The sequence below is a fragment of the Athene cunicularia genome (assembly GCF_003259725.1).
Source record: "Athene cunicularia isolate RWA chromosome 21 unlocalized genomic scaffold, athCun1 chr21_part1, whole genome shotgun sequence".
Lineage (NCBI taxonomy): Eukaryota > Metazoa > Chordata > Aves > Strigiformes > Strigidae > Athene > Athene cunicularia.
Window position 1 is genome coordinate 4,588,843 of NW_020799127.1, and position 24,498 is coordinate 4,613,340.

At 47.2% G+C, this 24,498-nt stretch overlaps 1 long non-coding RNA gene across 1 annotated transcript; it reads left to right on the forward strand.

Moving 5' to 3' along the window:
• The first annotated feature begins 14,652 nt into the window (after positions 1–14,652).
• LOC113487734 lies at positions 14,653–17,823 on the forward strand. The gene is made up of 3 exons (XR_003399833.1): positions 14,653–14,777; positions 17,388–17,476; positions 17,732–17,823. It is a non-coding gene; the product is annotated as an uncharacterized LOC113487734 (long non-coding RNA).
• The last annotated feature ends 6,675 nt before the right edge of the window (positions 17,824–24,498 follow it).

Genomic DNA, 24,498 nt, shown 5'->3' on the forward strand with positions numbered 1-24,498 from the left:
TTTTTCTTTTTTTTTTTTTTTTTTTAATCTGCTTTTTTAAAACAAACAAAAACCCACAACAAAACACCCCCCTCCCCCCAACCAGAACTAAACCCGCTAAAATGACTTGTCCGGAGCTCTGGTTTTGCATTCTCTCTGCTGCTGGTTTCCAGGCAGGTGGTGGGTTTTTAATGCCTTTCGGCTGGTGCAGTTGTGCTGCAGTCCGAGCCCTGTGCTCAGCTGCAGAGCCTTTGCAGGAGTGCATCAGGGCGCACTGACTTGCTGCTGATGCAGTACTTCGGCAAAGGAAACTTCTTGCATCTCCCCTCCTTGCCCCTTTTTTGGACGCTTTTCTCAGCTCGTCTCCCCACTCTCACTCCCTGTCACCCCCCCAGAACGGGGGGTTGTGTGCCAGGATACAGGAGGACGAAGGGGAAATTGGACGCTGCGGCTTTAAGAGTGCAGTAGTGCCAGAGCTTTTCTCCTTCAAGTGATCTGCAGAGCAGCAGCCTCAGCCAGGGATTCCCCTGTTCGAGCTCCTCCTGGGCTCTCCGGAGCTGCCAGCTGGAATCGGGGGGGTTGCAGCCCCAATTGACTCGCCTTTACCTCCCGATTTTTCAGCCATCAGTTAAAAACCAGCTGGTTCCTGAAATGTCCAGACTCAGACCTCAGCTTCAGCCCCCTTCTCCCAAAAGACCGTGTCCTTGTGTGCTGGTATCTGCTGAACTGAGCTTAAAAAGTGTGTCTTGGGAACCGGGGAGAAGTGGTCTCATGACCTCCAAGCATCAGTATCTCCCTGCAGCCTTCAGAAGTTGAATTTGCATTGAAATGTGTGAGCCCAGCCTTTTTCTGCAGAAGTTAGACTTGCATTTTCTGGAGAAATGTGCAGTCTGAACACTTCGTTAACAATTTGTTAATGTCACGAGGACCGAATTTTTAACTATTAAAAAAAATAATAATAAATTCACTTGGACAGAAATGTCTGCTAGCAGCTTGTATTTTCCAAGTATAAAAATACGGATATTAACTGAAATGTAGCTTCTTAGCACTTCCAGAGTCTCGCTGACTGTATGAATGAATGGGGCAAGGGGGAAAATGCAGTTTGAGCAATTCTCAGTTCTGTTGCAATAGCGGTGAAGTCAGCTGTGCTGAAATCCCTGCAGATACGGGTTTCATATTGTGTGTCTGGGGGCGAGGGGGGGGAAGCTCCTCAGCAGTCAGTTCTTAGCAGCACATACCGAGTTAGATCCGCGCTGCTGCCCTGGAGTTGCTGCTGGATGACATTAGCAGCATCTGAAATGACTAAATATTTGACTTCCCTTTTCAGTGATGTCTCTTGACAACAGGAAGGGTGTTCTTGTCCCCACTGGGGCTGAGGCAATTACTTGTGTCTGCAACTTTATTTGAGCGTCGTAGTGTATGTTTACATTGATGAGATCTGTAATTGTGGTGGCTTTTTTATCGAGTGCTTGCACAAGGACTAAGACAAGAGTCAGATCTGTAAGAAAGGTGAGTGTTATCCTCATCACAGAGAAGGGGAGCTGGGACCAAAGCTTGATCTCTCAAGGTCACGCAATGCGAGCTGATGGTAGAGGCCAGCCCCTAGGCACCCTCAGCTGCAAAGTCGTTCGTTTAAATTCAATAAAACTTCCCGATCTTCCATCAGAGATATCTCTGGCCCCAAGTCTTGAAGACAGAAGGGGAGATGGAGGGATGAAACCTTGAATCACAAGTTAAAGCAATCGAAACTCAAATGGTTGCGATGCAGGCTGCAGCCCGCTGCTCCTGTGTTACTTCTGTGGTTTTGACGTCATCATACTAATGAGCAAAGAGACTTAAGTTCATTTGTAAAGTACTTACGCATAAGTTTGTGGCATTTATGAAGAATCGCTCTAATTGGTGCAACAGGAACAAAATCTAAGTAACTGAGTTAACACCAGGCTTGATGTAAATCACCAAGGAATAATGAATGTGACAGGGTGTTCCAACATATGGGCGTTGTGGAAGGGTAATCAGCATAAAAGCATATCAGTCTCTGCCTTAGGGAAAAAACAAGTGCTCTAAAATTGAACAGAAGAAAAGACTTTGCCAAAGGTGGCACCAGTGGTGAAAGCCTGGGAACTGCAGGGAATCAGGTTGTGTTCTCTGGAGTTCACCTTTCTAGAAGTGGGCATGAGAGCCTCTTAAAAGGGCTCTCCTCATGTCTCCTTGAAAACTTGGCAAGATGACTGTCTACCAGATACAGAAAATAAGAATGATTATAGAGGACAAAAATGAGCCGAATCCAAGATTTGTGCATTTCCAATAGTAGTCCTTGTACTGAAGTGTCATCACACTGGTAATCTGTTCAGGTGAAGTACAACTGATTACATGCTGCTATAAGGAAATTAAGGGCAAAGAACCTTTTAAGTGCTGAGCAACGGGAGGAGAAGTTGCGAAAGACAAAATAACACCAGAGTGTAAGGGTTGGGGGAGGGAGGATAGGGTGTACTTTGTGCTGTCTATCCTATATCCCCTGCTCCCGCAGCAGTTCTTGCTTTGCAGCCTGGGAAGGCCTCCTCAGTACCCATTGCATCTTAGCAGGAGTTCATAGCATCTCCAGTGCCACCTTAAACTTGTGTGCTACGCCTACGGCAATCCAGCACGATAGATACCCGGGTGGTGTGGAGGTAACGTAAGGCAGTGTGCTGAAAAGCCCGGCTGCATAAATTCGGTGCCTCTGGAATCTGAACTTTGCTGTGTCTGGTGAAGGACTGTATTTCAGCTGATTTCTCCCTTTAATGCCAGTCTGTGATCTGGAAAGCAGTGATCTTTTCCCAGCTGCCATATTGAGTCTAGAGTGAGGTTTTAGCATTTCGGGCTGCCTGAAATATTTGCTCCTTCTAGAGTTTCTTTTTCTTTTTTTTTTTTTTAAATAAGAGTAAGGCATCTTGAGAAAGTACTAGCTTTATAAAATGTGAGGAGGTTTATGCCTCGTGCCTGCTCTTGGGGCTCGTGAGCCTGCACAGATATGCCAGACCAAATTATTTGTGGTTCTAGCCAACACTACTACCAGAGCCTCGGATGACTCTGCTTCACCACATGTTTCATGAGTGGGACTTAAATGGTGGCTTGCTTGTTGCTACTGACTTTTCATTATCTATTTCCAGGCGCTGGTACAGAAAGGGTTAAGAAAGATTGGGTTAAATGGCAGCATGTATTTTTGGGAAGGTCATGGATTCTGCGCCTGGTACCCCACTGCAAAAGGCAGATATCCTTTAAATGTCTGGATGTGTCTACAGTATGTTTTAACTCTTGCTTTTCGTGCGGTGTACTGCAACAGCAGGCTCACGCTAGGCTGTAGGGATGTAGCTTATTTCCGAGCTAATACTTGCTGCTTCTTTCCCCCCCACCTTAATGGGTGACATACTCCATGGGTATTAACTAGCACTGCAGCAAACTCACATGTTGTAAGTTTGTTTCTTCCAAGAGATCTGGTTTTATGAGTGAAGAAGTACAGAAGTGGTATGAGGGAGCGTCTCTTATACAAAAGGGAATTTTAAAATGGCAACTGGACCCCAACTGGAGGGTCACTGGTAATGCCCGTTCCTGTGAGGAACAGAGAGATTGCCTTCCCTTACTGAACAACTTAAAACGTTTGACAGTCTTGCCTATTTTCCCACCGGCCTGAAAAATTGGGATTGGGGCAAGGGAGAGAGGCGGCTGCTTGCAAAACCTCTGCAGATTCTTCCAGTTGGCTCTGAAAGAAGAATCACTGCGGAATCCAGAGTGAGCAGGAGTGCGAGGGGTGGGGGAAATTGTTGGCTCAGTTGTGTGATGTGATGCACCGGTGTATTAAAAAGCCTTACCAACTGCTGTAAAGTGCTTTCTGCCCATTCCTGTCTGACACGTGAACACAAAAATTCCCATGTGACAGGAATCTTAATGTTTTTTCCTCCTACCTCTATGCCTGGGCATAGATGTTCTTAAGATGTAATTTTTCCAGCTCAGCCTTTAGAATTTCTAATTATGTTGGGAAAGCGAAGCTGCAGCAGGGTTGCCATTCTGCTACCCTCCTTGTGCCTTCCCCCTGCTTTTCAGACAACTGATCTTTTGAGAAGGGAGAGTCCTTTCTGCTGAGTGAGGAAGAACTAAAATTTGGCAAATCTAAATGGGTTTTAATTTTCATCAATATTCTGCAGCAAACAGCTATGTACATTTATAAACAGAGGGTGAGGCTTACCTCATTTTAACAGCTTTCTTGTGATGAACAGAAAGTATGCTGCTCTTCTCTTAAAGAACAAAATTAAGTGAGGGTGTCCTTACTGAAGATGCCCTTCACTTGGTTTAGCAGCAGAAGCTGTGTTGGATCCTGTGAAAACAAAGTAAGGTCCCTGCCCCAGAAAGCTCACAGCCAAGAGCCTATTATATTCAGGAAAAGCTTGGACATGGCCTTGAACTAGCTGTTGACCTTGAATTGTTGGTGAAATGTTTAGGTTTAAAATGCCAGTGGATTGTAAATTAGCATCAGTCATAAGTCCTTTGCCAGTCCTGTCATTCAGAAAAGGTGGAGGGTGGGCTGGTTATGTACTATGTGGAGAACCATTTTCAACTTTGAAGGTCACTGCCAGACTGGGGGTAGCGGGGAGAAAGTTGAGGTTCCCCCTGAGGTGCTGGGTTCTGGTTCCTGTGTTGCTCCCAGGCTCTAAATGCTCCCCCACGTAGACCTGCTCCCAGGGGACACCGGAGTGTATCTTTACATGTAGTAAAGGACATAACTTTTTTTTGACAGAAGGCATGGCTGTGCTAATGCAGCAGCACTGTCAGCGGCAGAACATTCAACCTTAACCTGTCTGCCTTGCAGTTTGTAGAAGTGCTCGGAAGTGCTCAGAGAGCGACATTTGAACAGCTCTAGGCAGAGGGGCCTGAAGTATCCTTGAACTGGAGGGCAGGAGGGCACGGGTCACTGAAGCTGATCTCGGGATTAACCTGGACTGTGGAAAAGCATGTGAGTTAGAACACTGGGTTGCAGCCCTGAGGAGAGAGACCTTGGGCTGAATACCAGGAAATATTCCTGGCTCCGAGGCTGCCGTGCCTATAGAGCTGGTAACGCCAGTGTGTCTCAGGGCAGAGGCAGAAGTGCTCTGCAGGGAAGCTGTATAGATGTGGGCATGGCGCACAGAGGGCAAAACCGAGCAGGACCCTTGTGCACACCTGAAGGAATTTGAAGGAGGGGTGGTGCAAATAAGACCACCTCATCCTTGCAGGCTGGGTCCTACAGACAGGCTAGGCAGTCGTTCCGTGTCCGATTACTGAGAATCAGCTGGTGTGCGCTGGGGAGATGGGGGAGAAGCGAAGAGGAGGGAACACTTTGTGGTTTGCTGGCAAGTCACCCGCTCTTTGATGCACTGCAGCAAAAGCCCTGTCTGAAAACTCTTCAGCAAAGAAGGACATTGCAGGGAAAGGAGGAGGGGGACACGACGGACAGCCCACGGCCGAAAGATGCTGCTGCAAGCGTTGTGACAGCCAACCCCTGTACTCTGCTTCTCCCCCCGCAAGCATTTAGCAATTGGGTGGGCCAAGTCCAGTGCCTTAAGTCTACGAGTAGAATGCAGCGTCCTTTTCCTGGATGCCCTTCAGCTGCATCTGAGTGTAGGCATGTCCCCAGGGGCTTGTTGTGACAATTCAGGTAGCGGTTGTGATGAGGAAGTAGCAAGGCTGCAAGAGGTGAAGTGAGCTTGGGTGACATGCCACCACTGCAGCATCCACCCTGCAGTTGCCTGAGCCAGGATGTTGTAACGTTCTGGGGACTGAAATGACAGATGCGGCGCATTATGTAGCAGCAGTGTTGATGGAAAGGGAGCGTAGACCAAAGAAACGAGTAATTGCTGATGCGGCGCAGGAGATCCTTGGATTATTGTTGGTGCAGCATGTGCAGGGTACCTGGACTGAGGCGAACAGTAGAGGAAGGGCAGTTCATGCCTCTGACCTCCTAGGGATTAAAGCTCTTCCATTGGTAATAGCCTCTTCTGGCCCTCTAACGAATACACGGTTGCTGCAGGGGAAGAAGACTGCAACCGTCAGATGATCTGTCCTGCCCTTCTTAGGAGAGTTGCACCCAAAGTGGCAACCCAAGAGTGGAAGAAGATCCGCTGATCCACGGGCCAGGGGCAGGCCTGCTGGCCACAGTCTGCCCAGGACTCGGAGGAGCGCGCACAACTCCTTACTCTACTGAGGGAGAGGAGAGGGGCCGCTTGCCTGGGTTACCTTAGCTGCAGTTTCTCGTGGCGCTGGTGAGCGGACAGTTCAGCACTGGCGAAGCAAAGTTTGCAGGAGACTTCAGATGTGGAAAAAAACTTGCAGCGGTAAATTGTTTCTATTCTGACCATTCCTTTGTAGCATACGAGTTGAATACATAGTGTGAGGAATGTATTTATGTTGGTATGTAGCATTCATGATATTAATATTTAGCTGATGTTTATTTTCAGACTTTCTATTTGAAGAAACTGACTCAGATTTACATGAGATGAGTGTTTCTGGTAACCAAACTAACTCAGAGCCACGTTACTGGCAATGTTGGTGTGTTTAGTTGTATAAACACTGAATCTAAAACCAACCCCTCGCGCTGTGAACGCGGAGCTGGCATTTGCCTGTGCAGCTTGATGTAAAGCTGCCCGTTCTGCCGGGTTCCCCGCGTGTCCAGGAGGGATGCGGAGACTTCTGCATGTGTGTTTTCCAAAGCTTTGAATTCCCAAAGTTCTCTTCTTGATGTGCGGTGCCAACTTAAAGGGTTCAAAGCTGCTTTTCACTAGGCAGGAATGGACAGGGAGTTGAAGGATGGATTAGGAAAAGTATATCTTTCCCTGGCTGTCATTTCAAGAGGATTCAGGGGGTTGGAGTGGCAGTGGAGAGAGTGTGGCCAGGCTAACAGAGCTGTTTTCTGCTGGGCTTGCACTGCTCCTTGGGAGCCAAGGCAGATGCCTGCTGCTGGAGAGGCAACTTGAACTCCTTTTCTTGCTGAAAACTCGATTGGTTCCACAGATGCGACGCGTGCAACAAAATAAAAATACCTGCAGTCTGTTGGACGCTGCGGGAGGGCAGAGGGGAGGAAAAAGGCTAACAGCAAAAAGCGTTCTTCTAAAACTGATTGACCAAAGTGACCTTTTGTCTCCACCTGTGAAGTAGCAGGTGAAGGCAGTGAGCTGCTCCCATGCCGCGGAGCAGACTCCTCCGTCTGTGCCCCCCCCTGCTGCAGCCCTGGGACCTGGTGCTCCTGCAGGGGCCTTTGGTGGGAGATGTCTCCCGCCGGCCCTTGAGGGTGGCGGAGCAGGTACCTTGTTCCCAGGACACGGTGTCCCCGCTGCTGGCTCTGCTGCCTGCCTGACTCCCAGCAGAGGGAGGCAGAAGCCACCAAGTCGCAGTCACGCAGCCTTCAGCTGCTCTGGGCTTTTTCAGCCTTGGTGTCATCAAAACCAACCAAGCAAACCCCCACACCACCTCACCAAGAGAAGAGGCAGTTCTGGTGCTTAACGATAAAGCCTTTGCGTAGCAGGGTATGGCTACCTGTAATTGCACCAGCTAATCCTACTAGCAGGCTCTGTCCTTCACCTTAGGTAACTATTCTTAGTTCAGTCCCTCCTGGATTCTTGACAGAGCAAGTGCTAAAGCTTAGTCTGTGCCTTTGGAGAGATGAGTTGAACGAGTGAATTGGGATGCATCTCCCCTCTGTTTGAGGCAAAGCCATGCAAGAGATCGATGAGACCTTGCTTTGCTGAGGGGGGTAAGCGCAGGACAGATGGAAATGCTGAGGACGGGGTGGAAATGCTGCTGGTTGAGCTTGGTGAACTGTAGCTATCCCTAACTCAGCCCAAGGGAGTGGACCGAATGACTTAAGTTTCTTGTGACTCTGCTCTTATGATCCTAGTACAAAAGCCTGTCTTTTTGTCTTCCTGCCTTTTTTATCTGAAGCTGGGTCTTCAGCTTGCCGCTGTTTATTTGTTCCATCAGCTAAGGCACAGAACCCCAGGGCCATCCAGGCCCTGCTCTTGTGAGTGGGTGTGCCACTGGGGAGGGGTGACTCAGTCCAGGAGGAGATTAACGGCTGTTTGAAGAGGTGTCTCCTTCTTAGAGGAGTAATGTGACTGCTGTGTCCTCTGTAGCCTTCTTTTCTGGGTTTTTGCATTGCAGAAAAGAAGTGGAATATGCGAAAGTGCCTTAACTTTGGGCTTTTGCAGCCTAGGGAGCTTTGGTGTGTCTCAGTCTGCCCGTGGTACAGGTCCTTTCTAACAGGGCAGTTGCAAGGCATGTCAGTGTGTTGAGGTGCACCTGGCAGTTAGAGCTGGATGCCATCTCCTGTGCAGCATGGACATCTGGGCTGGGGTGGGGTGGGGGGTGTCCCCACTTCGGTTTCTATCTCATCAGGAGGGAGAGAGAATCTTACGAAGTAAAAAAAAAAATAGAACTCCTGATCCTGCAACTGGTACGCGTCCGAGCAAGGCCAAACAGACTAAGCAGAGTGAATAAGGCACTTCAGTTTGAGCAGTCAGATGTTTCAGTTGTCACTGGAAACACTCAATTGCCTGGAACATCGTCCCTGGCTGCGTGCTTGAATCTGTGCGGTTCCGTATGCTGATCGCTCCGCTTCTGCTTCCAGTTTCTGCACAAAGGGGAAATGTGCACAGGCTGTTTTACCCACAGAATGTTTCGGGAATGAATCTGCCAGTGTTTTTGGAGACCAGGAGCTTCTGGGAAATGATGCTTTTGGGGTTTTGGGCTGTTTAGACAAAGGCAGCAACAGGAAACAAAACTGGACCAGAGCTGCTGTGCACTGATGTGGAAGGGTAATGTGGCATGCAGGGGTGGCTTGTGTGTTAGACAGTTACCTGTGAGGTGGTCTTTCCTTACATATTAAGATACATCTTGGGCAAAACATGCCTGCACAAATCCTCAAAGTGATTATTGATGTATTTATTTATTTTACTCCCTCCTCCATCTTCACAGATGACTTTTCAAGCACAGCACCTCTGTTTGACAGTTGTGATGTGATATAAACACAGGCAGATGGCTGCCAGCAGCCTGGCCCATACAGGATCCCTGACAACCTGCCAGCCGTGAGGGGTTTGGGAAGGCTCGCTGAACTCTGCAGAAAGTCATGTCTTGGGGCCTTTCAGTTCTTGATGCCAGATCTTCAGTGGTCTTCCCAGTTAGTCTCTCCTTAAAGGGGAAGCACAAAGGAAATCCCACCATTGACAGGTGTACTTGCAGAATGTGAGTGCTAAAGAGCAATCCAAACCTTACAGAAACTAGATGCAGGATTAGGAAGACCTGGGTCCTCCTGATGTGGCTGTGAAAGCAGTAACTCAGATTTGCAAGATGAATGGGAGCACCATGCCAGTCACTTTGCTCTGTGTTTACACCAGTGCGACTGAAGAGATTTTGTCCCCATCTCATTAGCTGTAATTAGCATCTACAAAGTACACATGTACAGGCATGTATCTCTGCAGCAGTTTGGCCACTGTGCAGTTTAGGGAGAAAGTATCTGTAGAGGTGCTGAGGAGAGCTGGACCTGTATCTGTGTTTTCAGGTCAGCACGGCTTGTGCTCCTCTAGCAGCCTGAGAACTTTCTTTTATGCTTATGTTCAAGTTCCAGCTGGTTAATGTATCTTAGTCCCCAGCCCTTGCCCACCTAGTTGCTGCAAGTAAAAACTTCAGAGAGTTTGCTGTCAGCGTGAAGTAACGATACGCTCAGCCCCCGACCGTGTTATCTCGGGTCGGTAGGTGAAACGTGCCTTCGTGCTCTTACTGTGGCGTATGAGAGGTAGCTAATTCGGGCTGATGCTCCCTCAGTGTGAGCTGATACCTGTTGTGTTAACTCTTGTTAGCACAGGCTGCGAGCTTGTACACATGGACAGTGAATCCGGCTCTGCTGAAGCACGGCGTTCCCTTCGCTAGGCTGAGGGCACTTGTTCAAACATCTGACGCTGCAGCTGGATGCCTTCCGCCTTCTCTTGCGGCTGAAGTTTCCCACCTTAGACACTAACCAAGGTATTTGTGCAGTGGAAGATGGAAAACAGCTTATTGAGGTTTGTCGGGTTTGTGAGAAGACCTTGGGCTGTGTTTCAGCCGTGTTTTCCTTAGCCTCTGAGAAACGCTCACGATACGAGGTAAAAGGGTCTGCTGCGTAGGCACAAGCTATTTATATCATAAATACAACCATGGACACAGCACCTGGTGTTGTACATAAAATATTTCTGTTCATTGTTAACAGCCCACTTTGTGGCAGTTAAGGTCACTGGAGCCTCTGCTCATTGCAGGTGGAGAGCTGCAAAGCCCTCTGCCTATCTGCCCTTGCAAAGGAGGTCTGGAAACATGTACATTGGGGAAAGCCTGATTTTTTTTTTCCCTGTTTGCCAAGAATTTTGCCATCTATATGTTAAAGTGACGGCTTTTGAGGGGGAAGAAGTCATAGATTTGTAACCGACAGTTTGCATAAATGTTCATGAGTCTGCCTCCATAGTGGTACCATTGAGGGGAAAGGTTTGGAATGGATGGGGAGCAGTTCGGAACTTAGAGGTGGCACCGAGATGGCTGTTTTCCTCCACGTTATTTGAGAATACTCCTTTACCCTTGGTAGGTGAAGCGGTAACTTGGTGTTGCCATGTCTTGGCTGCAGGGTGGAGATGGACAAGCTGACACTTGGTGAAGGTGGTAGGTCATTCTTCTGTGCATATATATTTCTCTTATCTGGCATTAAAACCTACTGCTAATATCTGTACACAATACAAGTTTTTAACTAGCACATGATACTGAGATGAAGGATAACTGTGAAGGTAAACGTGAGTTCAAGTAAATCAACATTCAAACTAGAGTTCCCTAGAGTTTGAGAACAAAGGGATCCACTAAAGGAATCCGACTAAGCAGTAATAATTAATTCAGCCAGTCTACCAGATTGCTGGGCTGAGCCAGTGTCAGAAACGTGATTTATCTTGATTTGAAGATAAAATAATCCACCGTTTGCCTCGGCACTGAGTTTCAGTCCCTAATGCAGTTTCTCAGTTTAGTTTAAGCTGAACTTCTGGCGTTGGCTTTCAGCCACTGGCTCTTCTGCCTCCCTCTGCTGCTGTAAAGAACAAGCAGCAGCATCCAGCATTTCCCTCTGGGAAGAGCTTCCTACCCTGTCATCAGGTTACGTGTGAAGGCAGCTTGGTTTAGCAACAAGGGCACGATCGGTGGGACCAGTTCAGGTGCCCCCCAAGTGTCAGTAAACGCTCAGCAAGAGAGTAAGCTGAGCCGAAATTACAGCAAGAGTATCTCAGCTGCTAGCTGCTGTTCCCATGCTCTGGAGAGCTCTCATCAGTGAGACCCATCCTTAATGAACTTTGGTGGATGGGATCGTGGTTTGGAAGCGGTGACAGCTCATGCAGGTTCAAGGCAGCAGTTGCCCTTTGTATGGCAGGATGCCAGTCCTTCAAAAAAAACCTGTTCAGTCGTGGTGCCAGCATGCCTGTAGGAAGCCTTGGACTGCTGGCTTCCAATCCTGTGCACTTAACAAGGTCATTCAGCTTAATTTTTCTGTTTGACTGTAACGTGTCTCAGTTGCTGGGAAATGCTCCTGTGGTGGGTGGTCTTGCTGACAGTCAGTGGGAGCGTGTTACCAGCCGTTAGGTCTGCTGGGGGTCTGTCCGACTAATCCCCCACCCCTGCTTGGCAGATCTCAAGCGTCTGGCTTCAAACCCTGCTTTTAAAAGGAGCTTCCAGGCATGTGCTAGCCTGCGGTGCTGCCGCGAGGCCAACCCAAAGGATCCGTGTGTGGTGTAAATACAAGTGTGGAGACTGGCACAGGCACACGCCTGGGGAGCCTCCTCTGTGCTGTGGCCTGTGTCCCTCATCGGGCAAGCAGCAATGCTGCCTCTGGCGAGGCTGTACAGCTGCTTGGGGGTGGAGGGCATCATGAAGGCTAAAATGAGTGGGGAAAAGAAGTAATTTCATGCACATGAGAGCAGAGATTCATCCAAGCTGTCCCTATGCAACCTGGTTCTTTCAGGCCACCTTTCATCCTTCTGTATGCCCTTTTATGCCATGTTGGGGGACATGTTCATTTTATTCTGGCTTTTTCTGCTCTTCAGGGCCAGAGCATGATCTAAGAGGAGCCCTGCAATATATAGGGAGAAAAAGAAGGCAGCTACGAGAAGCGATGGAACATGGGAATAAATCCAGCATCAGTAGAAACACACATTTTTAGTTAGGGCCATCCCTCACCCAGGTCTGTGTGGGTAGAGTACAGCTGAGTCACTGACTCCATTTCTCCTCCTCTGTAACAGTCTTTCTCCGCTCAGTGCCCGGGGACTGCTTTGGCACCTCTCTGCGCTTCGCCAGCCCCAGTGCTGTTTCTCAGAACGGCTGCAGTCGCTTGCTTGCGTGCCGTGTCCGTCGCTGGCATGCACCAGGGCCAACGTGGGTGGAACTATACGAGTTCCGCCAGGAAAGCTTTAAAGAAAGTTTTCTTTGGAAAGAGGTTGTAGACCTGCTTGATCTCTTGAGCCACACGAGAGCTGTGCTGCAGTAAACCAGCCCGCTGTGTCCAGCGTATATACACATTTCATACATCACCTTCACCTGGTGATCAGGTGTCCTGGCTGTTGCTTTTGCTGCTTGCATGGCTTACCAAAACCAGCCCGTACTGAACAGTGACTAAGTGGGGGTACTTGACATTTTGTGGAAACTTAAGTGTTTGTAGCAGTTCCTAAGTTAGGGGTACAGTCGGTTGCCGTTTGTGGCTACCTCAGCAAGTAATCTCAATCTCTTGTTATTTCTTAGATAAAACATGGAATCTGTTAGTTTAAAGGCAGATGTCAGGAAATTTGCTGTCTGGATTGAACATGGTTTGCACGCTTACTTTTATATTTTCATGTAGTAGCTTTTATGTTTGCTTTCGGTATAAACTGAAGTGCAGAGTCTCGAGAAGACTGGACATTTGAAATATTTGCTACTTGTGTCAAATCTCCAACCTCAGCATCAAACTCTGAGTTTGTGTTAGGAGGTGGGAGTTGTGAAGGGTGCTGGATGGAGAAATGGTGGGATTTCCTGGGCTGTAGAGAGATTTCCATTGTCTCATGTGGAAAAGAAAGGCTGTTCAGAGAGAGTGGGTTTTTTGTTTTCTGGTTTGTTTTGTTTTTGTTTTGTTTTTTTTTTTTTAATTTGGAAGCTGTCAGTTGAGAAGTTTTAGTAAGGTGGAAGCCTCAGTCTTGTGCAGTAGGAGAGCCCTGATGAATTGTATGAGCAAATGCAGAACTGACTGTTTTTGTTGTTTTTATTTTTTTGCTGCCTGTTGCTGTTAACACTGTTAAACACTTCACACTCCTTTTGAGGGAGAGACTCTGCACTAAATCCTTCCCAAGTGGGAGATGTGGGAGAAAGGAGTGAAGGGCTCATCCCCTTGTAGTACAAGCTTGGGGAGGTCCGTGCATAAGGCTAGTTTATTTTTAAGTATTTTTATGGAAAAGCATTAAAAAAAAAAAAAAAGCTTTGGAGCTTCAGATATCTCACCCCTGTCATGCTGTGCATCATGACCCCCTTTTTTCCCCCCAGCTGCATCTTCACATCATGGCAGGGAAGCCAGGACACGTGGAGGAAAGCAGGGGAATGAAATGCCCTTTGCTGCTGCTGCCGGGGAACAGCCTCAGGGTAAGTTAGCCTGATGGCTGGGCACTGGGAACTTCACCTGCAAGCTTGGTTTCGTTTTGTGCAGGTTTTTTCTGGTGTTGTCATGGATGGATTTAATGGGCCACGTTCTTTACTTCTCAAGCAGGTAATAACAGAGTCACCCAGTAAGGCAGCAGCGTTGCTCTGAGCTTGTGCTGCGCTGAAATCAGAATCTGGCCCTGCAGCTTTATTAAGAAAAGTAAATGTGAACACTCACCGATACAAAGGAGAGGAAAAAATATCTGCATTGTGTGAGTGGGGAGGAGGCTGCTGCAGTTCTGTCTCTGAAGGGCTCGTTATTAATTAGCTGTGTGCACAGTAAGAGCTTCTCTGGAGGATGAATGAGGTGCCTTAGCCTCCCTCTGCAAGCCTACCCTTTGTAACAGAGTTAGTGTTGGGGAGAGAGGGGGGAGCATATTCGGGATGGGTGGATTTAAGCTGCATGGGCTGGCAGGAGAGACCCTCCAGAGCCCGACGGTGGGTTTGGTGCGTTGCATTTCAAACCTGGGGTCCCGCACCGATGGGTCCCTGATGTCATTGCTGCAGTATGTCTCTCAGTCGCCAGTTTGCTTTTTCCAATTACCGGAGCCTCTGATGAGATTGCAAAGTTGTGGGTTACATTCCTTTGCCAGGAAGAATCCTGGAGAAATCTTGCATTCTTCCTAATGTGGGCTCCTTTCAGTGAACTAGATTAAATTCAGCCCTGGCACAAGTGTGCTGAAGTTGAAGTGCTCCCATTCAGTGTATTTCAGCTTCACTGCAGTCAGGGATGTTGCACTGGAAGAAATCAGGTCCTGGGTTGTCACGAACTGGTGTTCGCTGCCCTCTCTGTAGCCGCCCCAGCCCGCGGGCTGAGGCAGAGGGTCGGTGGTACCCAGCGCTGACATCCCGAGGGCTGGCGTCTCTCCTAACCGGGCAGGCTCAGGGAGAGGCTTTATCTGGGCTTGTCTGGGCTTGTTCAGGCCTGAGCCTGCCTTTGTCTTTGCAGTCCTAGAGATCGGGGTGGTTCAGAGAGCATCTGCTTTTGGATTTGCAGCTGCTCTGCTGACGAGAGCTCCTTGGGAGACCCCCAGCAACAATCCACTAAACTCGAGCTTTTCTGACCTTTGTCTCTCCAGGTAAGTGCAGTCTGTGTGCGTTTGTACTCGTGCCTGCAGATGTAGTGTCTGTATCTGCCTGGGTTGGACTCTGCCAGCTTTTCTGCAGAGCTCCTTGGTGTCTGAGTGGGGCTGTGGAAGGTGGTGGTGGTCTGTGCAAAAGTGTACGGACAGGTGAGCTTTCAGAAGTCTCGAAAGTAGCGTAGGAAAATATTACAGCAACAGCCCCCGCTACACTGTTGTGGTAAAGGCTGCTTCCCTTTCTCTTTTCTTTCCCCTTCCCTAGCCCCTTCCCTTCAAGCCCTTCATACACAAATGCACGTTGGAGTTGGGGCTACTGGTCAGTCTCTAGTTTTGGAGGGATCCCAGAAAGTAATTAATAGCAGCCAGAAAAGCAGCCGTGTGCTCACACTGTCCGAGCGTGCTGCAGCTGCACAGGGAGCCGAGGATGGTACTTGGCAGCTTGAGCCTAGCGAGCCGTAAGTGGTTCTGAGTTACCTCTCTGGCTTCTGCATCCGGGAGACGAGGTAGGTGGATTGATGTGGTGTTGGCCCCGCTGATCCATTGTCCTGTCCAGCGTTTACATGGGGAACATGGAAGCTTGGTGTGTAAATCCCTGCTCTTTGCAAGGAGCTGGCAGCTGTTCTCTTCGGCGACACTTGGCACGGACTGTCCTCTCCATGGTATTTCCAGTGTTGTTACCTGGCTTAGCGTGTTGCCTCCACATTCATTTTGTAGCGGGAAGGGTAAATAACGGAGCTCAAATGCTGGTATCACCTGAAGCTCACAGGGGGGGAAGGCTCTGTTAGGCTGGGCTTGGCTTTGTTCCCCACTGTCCCCTTCGGTCTCCCTGAGCGCTGGGGAAGTGGAGCTTGGCTCTACCTGCGTCTGGGCGTCTGTGCAAACCACCAGTGGGATTAACTATTATTAACTGTTATTTTAGGTAGGAGACAGGCCTTTCCCTCCCTCAGGAAGGGCAAGCTCAGATGAGAATTGAAAAAGACACTTACTGGGAGTCATTTCAGATCAGAGCTGAACCAGTCCATGAGAGCTGATTGTGTGCACCAGCACAGGTCTGGGCTCAGGGTCTGGTCCTGCTGCCTTCCAGGGGCATTTCAGCAGAGCAGCTGGGGTGAGTGGATATGAAGTTTTCTTCTCTGTTTTGAAGACAAGTCCACCCATGCTTACCTTTTATATCTCTGATGTAAAATGTATTAATTTGTAAGCAACCTACCTCTCATCTGTACAGTCTGTTTTGGTATTTTATTACCGGTGTATATGCCAGTGTGTTTTGGAGTTTCCACCTACTGAGGGTGAGTTTGATTGTTATTGGCTTCATCATTTTTGAGCGCTGTGAGGTGCTTTTTTTGTTTTGCTTAGGAGACCAGAGCTAACGAGGATTATTTTGCAGGACCTGAAAGTAAACATGTCCTATTTGAACATGATGAATGCTTCTCTCTTCTAGTGACTACTTTACTACTTGCCAATACCATCAGTGGTAGACGCAATGTTAAAGATGCACCATTCCAGCAAGGAGTGGTGTTTGTACACGTGTTTACATTTGCAGGCAGCTGCAGGGAATTTCAGATTGGGCCTTAACCCTCTGACAGTTCCAGTGGGCACCTTGGTCAGACGGCAGCTCTTCTATTCTTTGAAGAACTTGTAGTCTAACAGAGTAATGTATTTTGTGGATGGGGTTGCATCTAGGACTCTGCTTCAGGCCTAATGACTGCAACAAAGCCCCGTGCAGGGTGAAACTGTTGGCTCTTGGCTCTGTGAAATGACTACGCAGCCTAAATTCCAAACAGGGTAAGAGGGGCAAGGATTCTTAAATAATGAGTCTCCTTTTTTCTTCCCTCCCACTTGGTGCCCTCTGCACCTGACCCAAGGATGGTGAGTACAGGCAGTTCTGGTGACCATGCTTCTGTCTTGTCATCTCACACTGTGTTTTGTCCCCCAAGAGAAAGTTAATTGACCTATTTTGCTTCAGAAAGCTGAGGCACATTAAAAAAAAAAAATAAAATTGAGGGGTGAGTAATGTTGGAGCACTAACATGAGGCTAAAGTCATTGCTTGGGCAACTCCACTGATTTTGGTGGAGTAATGCTAGGGATGCTTGTTGCTTTTGTCCCTTTGACTTCAGATGGAGATGCTTTAAGACTAGTTTTGTGGGGCTTTTTAACTTTATTCTCACTTAAATGGCTGAAAAAACCCTCTAGACAGAACTATGGATAAGCTTTAGGGAATTTGATCAGAGCATGAAAGGAAAAGCTCCTCTGAAAACAGTAGCTTATGAATTGTCTCTTGCTGTTAGCTGACGGGTCGTTTTCTCTTGTGCTTTCCTCTGTTTCACTCTGTTCTGTATCGTGGAGGAAGGACAGGCTTATAACGTAAGTGACACAATAGCACATGAGAAGAGAGCTTTTTTCTGGAGTGACCTATTGACATCTCGGTGCATGGACCTTGTCTCAAAGCATGGGGGAACTAGAGGATTTTTAGTGCAGCTTTTGAAAACTCTTCTCCTTACACTCACTTATACTATGGCCGTGAAAGAAAGCTGGTTAAATGAGAAAACATCAGTGCTTTATTGCTGAAAATATAAACCACAGTATTTTCTGCTTGTAATCTACAGCTGGATGGAGAGGAGTTCTCACTAGATTTCCTTGTATGACTGGGATCTCATGTTGAGTATACAATGAAACTTGCTAGTCCATTTTGTAGGTAAGTCTCTGTTTTCTTGTATTTTGAAGGTAGAACACAAGTAATCTTCCAGTAACTGGTACAGACTATCGCTTAATGCAAATAGAGAGAAGTTAATAACACATGAGCCATTGATTTTTTTTTTCCAAAGAGAGAGACTCAGCTGAAGGGGCTTATACAACTGTGGGACTCTAATTAGAGCCTTCAGTTTTATGTGGTGTTCTTTTTTTTCCTTTTTTTTTTTTTTTCTGTTTGCATTTCCATGTATTGTAGGAGAAGTGACCGGGCATTAAAGCTATGCCCAGCCTTTCTGAAGCAACCTTCTCCCTGAAATAAGAATCGTTCACCCAGTGGACAAGAGAAGGCTTTGGTAAAAGGAATTAAAGAGATTTTATACTACTGAAAATGGACTCTGAAGGTTTTTGACTCAAGCCTTCCTGTAGATGTTTCCCCTGGTGATGTGGGTCTACTGCTATACCTCTTTAGCAACTAAGATGCAAGAGTCTTACCTTGTCTAGAATATTGCAGTGCACTCATCATTAATTGCAATGCATCTTTTACAAAGGGTAACAGTCTTTTGTGCAACTAGATACAGCCCATGTCAGGTTTTGCTAAATGCAGGCTTTATTCGCCTCAGAAGCCACCTGAGGATGAAGTTAGGTGCAGGAGCAATGTCTGGCACTGTTTCAGTACAAGTAACCTTGGGCAGGGGCAATGTGGGGAGGAAGATGTGCTTCTGGGAAGCATCTGAGGATAATGTCCCCAGTTGTGTTGCAGGCATCCTGTTGCCCTTTTGCCAGCTTTGGTGTCACATCTCATCTCCTTGGGCAGATAGTAAGGCCAGATAACATGCTCACAATAATCCTGATCTTCACATCTCCTGCATGTTTGGTGGTGCATGGTGAGCATCTCTTGGCAAAGAGGGTGGTGACACCTTCAGCCAGTGGTGCCTGGGACTCCTCTGAAGTTCTCTGGCTTTTGTGGCGAGGGGTTGACTGAGCAGTAGTGGACGTCAAAATGTAAATTGCCCTAATGCAGCTCAGACAAGCAGGGCAGGCAGCAGACCCTGTTTTGACACTTGGCCTCTTGCTTTGAGGCAAAGATGCACAAAAAGGTGGGTCTGACCTTGGAAGAAAGGACAGGGGCATGTCCAGGAGGAGATCCTATACAGATCTATACAGATCCTATGCAGACCCCTCAAAGTCCTGATAAAGGAGGAGCCTGAGCTTAGCAAGCGAGAAAGGACAGAACTGCTGTGACAGTAAAATCGCTGCTGTGAATCATCCTGGCAGGGACCTCTCTGTCCCAGCAGAATGAATTGGGGGAACAGGTCAGTAACGTCTTGGCTTGGATGAACTTCTCTTTCCCAGCCCCTAGGCTATAAAACCACAGGTTTTTGTGTTTTGACGTGCTAGAATAGACATGGGGCTACTGACAGCTGTGACTCTGGGTTTATGATCTATGGCTAATGCTGGCGCATTGCTTGGTTAATGAGTCATGGGTGCTTACGTGTGGCTTTACAGTCCTCCGAAAGCTGCAATGCTCTGGACTCTGCCCAGGCCTCTCCCAAGGCACTGAATCAGCAGAACCCCTGCAGAGCCTCCTGTTCTTGGCTTGTGCTGACTGCTGCAGTGGAGCCAGCTAGGAAAAGGGGGAGCCTTGCTTCCAGGAGCTACAACGGCATTGCAGCCGTGGATGGGGCTCTCCGCTGTGCTTCACCGTTCTGCACGGCTCGCTGCTGGGAAGTCAGTTTGTCTGCGGCATGTCTACATAAAAAGTGATGGCACTTAAGTAGCTAGCTCAGGTGCTGGTAGAACTGTGAGCTGTTTGTGTAAGGCTCCATAATGACAGCTCCTTAAAGAATTCTCAGAGATGCTATATGGGGAGAACCAGCGTTGGTGGTATTTGATAAATGACTACAGAGCAGGTTTCACAAAAAAATGTTGCTTCTGCTTAAACACTTGGGTTCGGTCTGTCTGTTTTTAAGTTAGATAAGATATGGGGAGGGGATTGCATAAAGGGAAGAGATAACATGCAGCAAGTTTGGTGTGTGGAATCAGATGGCACATCTGCTCTGGTGTCACACCAGTCTAGGTGCTCCTCTGGCCAGTGAGGTGGAGCTATTTTACAGAGCTTGCAGTCAAAGTTAAGATGTTGCTGCTGGACACTGATCTCATTTGAGAGAGAAGGGGGGGGGACACGGACAGCAATGAAAGCTTTGTTAAATATTGTAGGGGAGGAACAGAGTTTACTAGAATGTGGCAAGCAGAGGGCTTTTTTTGCTTGTCTTCATGTAAAAATAGAATGAAATCTGAAAGAAAGGAATTTGCACTGAATCTGGCAAAGAATGAATTGCTTAACTCTGCAGCTGGTGTACTCTTTGTGCGGGCATGTTTCTCATTGCACAGTATGTGGAGAAATTCAGTGTGTGATGTGTGTGTTCTAGGGGTTTATCTTGTTTTGCTGTGGGGGTTTAGTATTGCTTAAACCAGTGATACTGGCCAGGCCCAGTGAGGTCCCAAATGGAGACTCACCTGGGTGAGATGTGGTAGATTTTAAATCTGATGCCTTTGAAGGAATGGGAGGAGGCTGTTGCTGTAGATTTTCTTCATGGTATCTCTAACTGTACCATGTTTTATGGAAAGCTTGTGTCTGCATTTCATGGGGTGGGTGATTGAGTGACAGACATAGGTGTTCTGCAGATCTCCGTAATGCAATAACCTGAACTCTGTCCTGAGTTTTCCCCTGTTACGTCTGAGAGCTTTTGTGCTCCTCAGAGTGCAGGAAAGTTTCTGGAAAGAAGCTGCTGAGAGCAGATCTGGCTCTTCCATTTGCCACGTGATCCCAGGGCTACAAAACTGCTGCTGCTTTTTCACTTGTCACCTGCAATAAGATGAAGATAGCCTTTTACCCAGGTGGCTGTGTCCCTCTGAGCTGAGTGGCAAGCTGAAAATCAGCAGAGCTAGGAACGCAGCTGTCCTACAGGTAGAAATGCACACCCATCTCAGACTAGGACTCCACCTTTTCCCCTGTCACGTACCTATCTTGGGTGATTTTTGCCTGTCTTGCAGTGCCTTTCTGTAAAACACAGTGAGTGCTGTGTATTGTCTTCTCTTAGTTCTGCGCTGTAGGCAGCCTGTGACTCACTGCGGAGGGATTGTCCCATTTCCTCATTAGCTGTGAGGTTGGCCTGCAGGAGTGGTGGCAGTTCGTGGGGTGGAGTCGTCGTTATATCAGAAAAGGCGGAACCGTCCGAGTTTGCAGTGAGTCTGAATTATGAAGCAGGTGCCTGCACTGCTCTGGAGCTTGTGCTCAGCTTGTTTGTGGTTATGTCGAGCCTAGCAGCAGGAACCTGGGGTCACCTGGGGGCTCAGATGGACTTTGGGTACCACTGCCACTGGATCGTCTACCACAGAACTGTAAGAAACTGGTAAATACCTTTGCTCTGTAGGGTCATGTCAGTACATCTCGTAAGGAAAGTTTCTGATGTATGATGAAAAAAGACAATCAGGAGGTGCTTAAGCAGCTTGTGTCCTGTATTTGGGGAATTCGGCTGTTGCAGGGAGTTTGGAGGAGAAGAAACGACCAGGAAAGGTAGGATAATAACAGTGCTTAACAAGCTGTGTGAAGAGCCATAGCCCAGAACCATTTTCTGGTGGACTTGGTGGTAAATCGTGGGTGTTGCAGTAGAAGATGGGATAATACAGCACTAGTTGGAAAATTTTTGGAGAGATTAATCCAAGACTCAGAATCCACATACAGGATTTGTATCAAATCCAAGTCAGAATTGATCCAGTGTATTCTTATCTTAAAAAGGGAAACCTGCCTGTAAGGTTGTAAGTCAGGAAAACTGACTAGATTTGGAGAAGCAAGACGCTTCCTTTCCTACCTGAAGGTTCATAATTGGAAAGACCGACGCTTTCCTTGGGAGAACAGAATTTGTTCTTGCTCTGCAACCAAACTAGTGGTTTGGTATAACTTTAAGATGCTTTTTCTCTGGGATGCCAGTTCATCCTGGTAAGCATGATAGAGTCAGCTGGACATTACTTCTAATTCTGTGGTTTAGAAGTAGAGAGTGTCAATTAAAACAGTCTGTACAGAAGACACCAGAGCATCCTGATCTAGTTTTGAAGTTAGCCTTGCTTAAAATAGGCAGTTGAACTAGCTGATATCCAGGAGCTTCTTCCAGCCTTAATCTTTCTGAAGTTTGAAAACTGTCATTTCATCTTTTTCATTCAGGCTTTCTTTTGTGGCTCAGTTTCACCCACAGATTTCACAGGTGAAAATTCAGCTTTGTTTTGCCTTAAAATGAGAAATATTTGAAGCTTCCAGTGGATCTGTTTACACCAGGCTTTTCCAGCCGGAGTTGCTCAAATCTTTAGAGAAACTTTGTGTGACTTCAGATACTAGCTCAAAGTTTGTGATCAGGTCAGTCATAGCTTAAAACTCCACTTGTTGACAACAGGAGGATTGCACAGTAATGGGAATGAACTTGAAGTAAATGTGCTTAATTAAGTGAAACTTATGGGATCACATGTTTCAGTGATGACAGAATGATTGCTGCAGATCTTACCTGGCAGGACTTTTTACCTTTCTTGGAATGCAGTATTTCCGTAACAGGAGAGTATTTCCATCTTCCACGCCCATCAGCTTGTTGTTTTATAGTAGTGATTTCTTTACAGGCTAATTCCTTGTGCTGTTAACATGATCCACCAAACAACTTTTTCCTGCTGCTTTGTCCCTCGCACGGTCACAGTGAGATTAAGCACAAATTTGCATCTAGCCACTTAACCTAGCACAGGACTGAGGTGAGCTGGTGCGATCTGCGCCGGCTGGGTCACCTCTCTTCTGGAGAAGCATCCCAACAACCAATGTGAAGTGAAATGGGTCAAGTGTTACTTTTTCTCTAAAGGGAAAATTGACTTTTGGGGCAAACTCTGAGTTCTTAACCTTCAAATTCAACTACATGTGTGTGACCATGTAAAATCTGAGTGGCACCTCTGGCCTTTAAATTGTGCTCAGGGATGCTGATACACACTGTGCTGTCCTTGATGGTTTTGGTCACGGTTCCCTAAAGCAGAATGCTTCCCTCCATGCGCAGTCACAGTAAACTTGCCAGGTATTTGAACTAAAGGGAGGAGAAAAGGACTTGCTGTTAGACAAGCTATTGAAACAGAAAGGTTGCTCAGCTTATCGGCCGGCATCTTTGCAGAGATCTCTTCTAACTCTAAACTAGGGAAGTTGTTTGGCTTCCCCATCAGACTTCAAAGCTGTTCCCAAGTCAGTCATCCCTAGAAATATAGCTTCTGAGCATCCAGAAATAGGAGTGAACTCAAGAGCTGGATAACTTTTTTTAATATTGCAAATGCTTGCTTTTCCTGCAGCCGCAGCAGCCAATCATCAGTTAAACAATTCTAGGACTCTGTGGTGGGGATGCTTTTCTGTCCCTTAGTTTTTGCTGCATAGTTTTCAAACTGGGCTTGTAAAACTTGAAGGATCCTTGCCTGATTGCCAGCTTGTTTGGATTCTGGGATGGTAAATCCCATTCACACCTGTGGGGGAGGCTTGTGGATTTATTTGTGGGGAAAATACTCAAGTCTGTTGTCCCAGACTCATGTATTAAAAACTTTTGAGTTTCAGTTTGTATGTTCTCTCCAAGTACACCAATAGAAAGGGTGGAGAAGGATGTCCCTACATACCTGCCTGTGAAGAGATTTCATTTGTACTTAATACCATGAAGATTTTTGCCCACATTAAGGGAAGATGAGGATTTTTCTAAGTTGCCTCTACAGTGACTGGGGAGAAAGAATTGTCTCGTGCAACACAGTTATTAATGTCAGTGCAGAATAAACTCTTCAGGGGTAGGGATGTGGTGTTCTACTATCTCACTGTACTGTGCCTAGTACATGCAGACACATTCAATTGACATCTTAGACTGTACCATGAAAAAACATAATGAGCTGCGCTAATTTAACAGATACTGTCTCCAGTTATTGAGATCTTTGGCTGCCAGCAGCAGACTGGATTAGATCCAGCTGAGCCATGCATTTGCATCTAAGATGCTGGCCCCTTGCAGCTGAAGGTTGGAGTGGATTTGTTTGGACCAGCTGAGCGGTTCTGATGTGGTTCTGCAGGCCCTTTTTTCAGCTTTAGGTGTTGGGCACATATGGTTGTGGGCTGCCCTTGCTGTGAGGCTTGAATACAAGGGTGGTTTTGCTGTTCCATGTTCTCCCAGAGTGTTAAACAGTTTTGGTTGGACAACTTGTTTCCTCCTTTCCTAAAGCACTTGGGGTTCTTACAGGTCGCAAGCAGCAGAGGGGAGTTAAAATGATTTGAAAAATTAAAAGCAGGATCATTATCCTGCTGCACAGATAGACAAGGTTGTTCCCCAAAGCATCTTTTCCCTGTCCCTGTCATTCTTAATTTTTAGTGGCTCAAAGGACAGTTTTACAGTTCCCAAAACAGCAATTCTGCAGTCTTGTATGGCCCCAGAGGAGGATGAAAGGTGAAGTAGTATCTTCCTCTTCTGTACCAGATTGTTTTGCTCTCCTATAGCTGTGCTTGTCCCTGACCTGTTAATTGCCTTTGAGATAGTCTGGTTTGTTCTGATCCTGATGGGAAATGTTGGAGGGATGATTAGGTCATTGTTTAAACAAGACAGCTAGTTCCAGAGTGGGACACGTTTTCAGGGCAAGAAGGTGGGTACTGTTGTCAAGTCTTGATTTTGATGTTTTGGAATTGTTTGCTTTTTCCTCGGGGTGAAAAGGTTGCAGTCGAGAAGTGATGTGTTTAATTAATTGGTGCTGTCTGCTGGGACCTAGGGAGTGGAAGTCTTGTTCTGTTATCACCGTGCCTGGTGGGTATTATTGTTCTCTGCTGTGCTGGTTCGGTGCAGTTAGAGCACTTCATTTCACCTTTGTCAGTCTCCTTTGATATTATATAGAGGGCATGAGCTTTTCCTATCACCCACGTTGCCATCCTGTACAATAGAAGCCACTGAACTTTGTGTCCTGACTCCTGCAATAAATCCAACAGTTTTGTCT